This window comes from Larimichthys crocea, chromosome X (genome assembly GCF_000972845.2).
Source record: "Larimichthys crocea isolate SSNF chromosome X, L_crocea_2.0, whole genome shotgun sequence".
NCBI classification, from domain to species: Eukaryota; Metazoa; Chordata; class Actinopteri; family Sciaenidae; genus Larimichthys; species Larimichthys crocea.
In genome coordinates this window covers 34,384,793-34,390,421 of record NC_040020.1, presented here as the reverse complement: position 1 = coordinate 34,390,421, position 5,629 = coordinate 34,384,793, and positions in this window count along the sequence as shown.

Below are 5,629 nucleotides of genomic sequence, written 5' to 3'. Positions count from 1 at the left end.
ATGCTCTTTCATATGTCCCAGGGTGTGCACATAGCTGGCCACATAAGGACCCCAATATATTAACACTTTGTCTCCTCAGGTTTCAGTATTTACTCGGTGAGAGAACCTGGATCGAGTACTGGCCCACAAAGCACGAGTGTCAAATGAGGAACACAGACACACCCTGTGTGGGCCTGGAGGAGATGCAACGCAGTATGCACTCTTTGGATGTGGACAGTAGACAAACTTGTGAAAGTAAAATGTAGTTCTAAAATTGTTTTTATTTTGCATATTCTAATATGTAAAACTTTAATTGCTGAGACATGAGGGCAGCCAAAGTTACACATTGATTCAAATATAATGGTCTTACTCTCATTGTCACACGCGGTGAGGTCAGTTGGGTTTTTGTTTGTCTCGTCTTTCCTGTTTTTTATTTGATATTTTACCTGCCCTCTCGTTTCAGGTCACTTGCCCTTCCTCATGTGTCACCGGTCTGATTGTCTTCCCCGCCTGTTGTTTCCCTGTTCCCCATTACCCTCTGTATATTTGCTGCGTCTCCCTTTGTCCTGTGCCAAAGTGTTTCGTCCCAGCGATCAATCACCAAAGCGCTGTTTCTTGTCCCGTCCGTGCCATAGCGTTGTTGCTCGTGTGTTCTTTTGTCTTTTCCTCGATTGAGTGATTTTTGTTGTTGTAATTTTCTTAGTATAGCATTTGTTTTTCTTAGTGCTTAGATAGTTGTTTTTTCAGCCTCCCTAGGAAGATTTTCACGTTAATGTTTTGCAGCCCTTTGACTTTCCTCGTTGTGAGAGATTTTGATTTTGATAATCTTATAAAGCAGTTTAGAGTTTTTTCCTCCTTTGGGTGATTTTTGTTTTCCATAGTTTAGGCCTGTTTCCATAGCCGTCATAGCCTCACTCTGTCGGGATTTTCTTATTTCAATAAATGCTCATTGACACCTCTGAGTCCTGTTTGAGTCCGGCCTGACACTCATTGTCTTTGTCTTCTATTAAATGACTTGTGGTTAATGAAGACATAATGACCACTGTAATGTTGACTATTGTATAATGTCTTTTGTGAGTTCAAGTAGAAGTTCAATAAAGTTTGATATTGTTTAGGTCGGTGGAGGGATTCCAACAACAATGGGGAATTATTTTTTTTCAATATGCTGTGATTCAGATTATTGACTGATTATATAGATTAATTAATGAAACTGTTATATTAAATGGAACATTTGAGCAGTTATAAAACCACTAAAAAAATAATATGTATGTGAAATGAAGTCTATACTGTTAAGTGCATAAATAGAAATCTATGTAAAAATACAGAAATAAATGTAATTTTACTTTACACTTTTTGTCCTTCATATGTGCATGTGCAATGCCTCACCTGCATAACAAATTATCAATTCATCACTCCTGTCAGGAACAAACAGACAAAAATATTATGCATACACATAAAATAGTTGGCATGCTGTGTAAAATGTAAATAGAACCAAAATGTGATAATCTAAAATATTTTTAGAAAATGATATGCCCATCAGGGACGGACTGGCAATCTGGCATACCGTGCATTTGCCCGGTGGGCCGACGTGCTATTTGGGCCGACAAGTCCCGATAATATATTTAACAGTAGATCACACACCCAAACACACTCTTGGGCTTAGCGATGGGCATGTGGGCTGCGCAGGAGCGGGGGGGCTGGTTATGCTCGGGCGCATCTATGTTGTGGGCTGCTCTGGTCCAAAATGCCAGGGCCGATTTTTTTGTCCCAGTCTGCCATGATGCCCATTCTGAATTTGAATGCAACACTTTTCATAAGAGTGGCAACAAATGACTAGAAAAGTTGTGAATGCTAAAAGAAAAAACCTGGTGAACATCTCACAATTAATAACATGATTGGGTATAAAAAGAACATTTCAGAGGTGTTGAGGGTTTACCACTGTGTGAAAGACGGCTGCTGGCAAATAGTGGAACAATTTATGGAAAATGTTTATCAATGTTAAATTGAAATGCCACACGCCACTCAGCTATAAAGAACTCGGCTAATCAAGTTTTATCTTCACCTCGAGTTGTCATATCACAATTCGAAGGAGCGCTTCATGGAGGTTTTAAAAATGATTTGCGGATAAGCTAAGCCTCACACAAACAAGAAGTGTGAATTTCAACATCTTTATTTTAGTTAGATTTTATCTTGTGCACACAAGATAAGAAATTTTACCTTTTGGGACTTTAGGGGCTACGTAGAATTGGCATAATTTAATTAATGGTATCTATTTTTATTCTGTTGCTTATCTAAAAATGGACAAAACCAAGTCCCAACCTCTGGTGCTGGGAAATGAAGCCAATGCAGAAGTGCTAAAAACTTTATACCTCGAGTGGCTGCTTGAGAGAGGCTGCAGAAATGAGACAACCGGCCGTATTAAATGCCCAATTTCACCAGGATTTAAACATGTTTACAGCCTGATTTAGGCCACTAAATAACTGTGGGGGCGTGGCGTTGATTTTTTTTTGTAACTCACTCATTCAGATGATATTAAGGCTCGAAGTTACGCATAATTAACAGCATGACCACTTGATTGGCAGGTAAGTGCCATCACAGATTGCTTATTGGAGCACCCAGGCATCATTCAACCACCTCAGGTCCATGCATAATGTACTTCTTTGCTAATATTTAGGTAAGAGAAGATGCAACATGCAGCATATTTTTGGCGCTTTGGATACCTACAGGTGATGTCACTCTGGCTCTGTCCATTCTTTATACTTTAAATTGGCAAAGATGTGGATCTTCTGTGGACCCGATGTGGTCTTAATGGGACCTGGGGGTTCAGACTGGGACCAAAAAAAAAAAATCGGCCCTGGCATTTTGGACTAGACCGGCCCACAATATTTGATAACACACCTTTTCAGTCTTTACAGTGCAACTGTGCAAGTCTTTAAAACAACATACCTTGAGCCATGCAATGACTTAACAGGAATCTGAGAGTGGACACATTAAATACTTCCAAACTTGTAATTTATTAACACTATAAATATACACTGCACCACTCAATCACAGTAATGAATCTGAAGGCAGCATTCATCCTATTGGGTGTGCACTATGTGTTTCAGGGAGGAAGAAAAGAGAAAGAATAGTGATGAGAAATGATGGATCAGATCAAGAGTGATACTCAATAAATTGTGAACTTACCCAGTCAGAAAGGATGAATAAAGCTGAACACCTGAATGAACTCTGAACTGGTCAACTCTGTATAACACTAGCAATGAACAAAATTATGTCATTTTAAAAAGTGTTATTTTCTTTCATTGTAGGCTAACTTACATTGTCTTTAGCCACCTAGCTACATAAAACAGCCCATTTTTTGCCCAGGCCTAAATAGGAGCTTACCCTAGGACTACTAGTTGAACAAAGAAATTGAGAGTGCTAACTTTTCACTCACATTTTTGGTGAGTGGTGGTGGCTTTAAATATGCCTAGGCTAGAATTACTGGAATGTACAGATTCCAGTACAGCTGCATTCTGTCGCGGAAATTCGATAAAGACTGAAAACACGATCAGTATTAAATGAGAACTTTTTTCTTGGCCAAGGAGAGACAACAGTACGAGTACAACAGTCGCAAAGTTCTCTCTGCTGCTAATACATTTAACTGCTACTTTTGTAGACATTTCTCCCCCTCCCTCTCCTCTGAGGTCATAAAAAGAGAGACTCTAATTGCATTAGGGGGTTACCCTCGTAAATATCTGCTCTACTCCCCTTCTACACCGTGGCTGGTACCAACATCTCCGGGACAGAGAGAAATGTCAAAACTCACACATATATTAACCCATCAGGAGGCAGTCTCCTAAATAGGACAAAGTTCATACAAAGTTAAACACAAAAATATAATTGTAAAATAAAGGTTACAAAGAATTTTGCCTGTTAAATAGACGCTTACTATTTTTGTGCAGGATAGACCCTGCTGTGTCGATTACAAAACTATATATAAAGAAAAATAAAAAGGGGAAGAAATCATATATTTACATCTCATCCTCAGACGAAGCTGAGGAACCATAATCACTAACAGGGAATGGATCTTCCTTTAACAAAAGTTCAGCCTGTGACAAGAGTGCATACTGACCAGTCACTGTCTCGCCTATCCAACGATGCATCAAGGCTTTCATACAGGTCAGAGTGCATGTACAAAAGAATAATATTAATCCTAGGGTGATAAGTACAGGTATCAAAAGTTGGAAAACCATTGCACCCCAGGGTCCAAATCTAGCGATCAACCATGCATTAAAGGAAGTTCCTGCCGAAGCAGAGGGCCCAAACTCATCTCGAATCTTCTCAAGTGCATGAATAACAGATGTTATATTGTCATTATTATCAGGAATTAAAGTCACACATGCATCACCAGTCAAATCGAGGGTTACACACAAACCACCAGTACGGGCAGTAAGATAATCGAGGGCCATCTCATGTTTCAGCAAAGTCATGCGATGAGATCGTTGAGTGGTTGAAAAAAATCTAAAGCCATTTATGGTCTGATTAGCAAACAAAGACATGGAAAAAGTGACCTTATCCATGTGGTCTGCCAAAAACGTCACACCATACCAGGGAAAAAAATCAAAAATGCAATCACAAAAGAAAACCACAGAACGCATCTCATCCTGCAACCCAAATATCGTCTTTGATCAGCCATGATGATCATCCCTCGAAGGTCAATCAAGTACACTCGTGTTTTTGTGCTCTCTGGAACGTGTATTGTGTACAGTGTGTGTCACCGGCGCAGTAAAGGCAGCTTACTGTGATGAATCAACGCAGCCTCGCTTTACGTGTGTGCATGCAAGTGTACTCCTGCAACCTTGGTGGAGTTACGACACAGTGTTGTTGGGCACCCTCTTGCAGTGGTGGGCGTGGATCCAAGTTGCTCTCTCTGTGACCTTCAGCGCTATGTGTGTTGTGAGCAACACTTGGAACAGCCCTTGCCACCTCTCAGACCTCCAGTGCTTCGTTCGCAGGTTTTTTATCACCACCCAATCGCCAGGCTGGATCGAATGTAAAGGACCTGTAGCCTGCTGAGGGTAGCCTGCTTTAACCTGTTGAGAAACTTGAGACAACATACCAGAGAGCAGTTTACAATACTCCATCATGTTATCATCACACAAAGAAGTGGGTGGCAGTCTGTCCCTATAGGGGTCCATGCCAACATTAGGAGGACGTCCAAATAGGATCTCAAACGGACTGAGTTTCACCCGACTTCTCTGTCTCATTCGCATGTAAGACAAAACAATGGGGAGTGCATCCGTCCAGGACATACCTGTTTCTTCACAACATTTAGCAAGTTTTGCTTTGAGCGTACCATTCTCTCTCTCCACTGCTCCCCCACTCTGTGGATGATATACACAATGTTTTTTCATATCAATGCCTAGGAACTGTCCCACTGCCTCCACTGCAGCGTTTACAAAGTGTGTGCCGTTATCACTACTGATTCTTGATGGAATTCCCCATCGTGAAATGATTTCTGTTAACAGAGCCTTGGTGACTGCATGACTGTTAGCATGTTTTGCTGGAAAAGCTTCCACCCACTTAGACCACATATCTACCATCACTAGACAATACTTCTTCCCTTTGTCTGGAGTTAGTTCTATGAAATCCATCATTAAGTGATCAA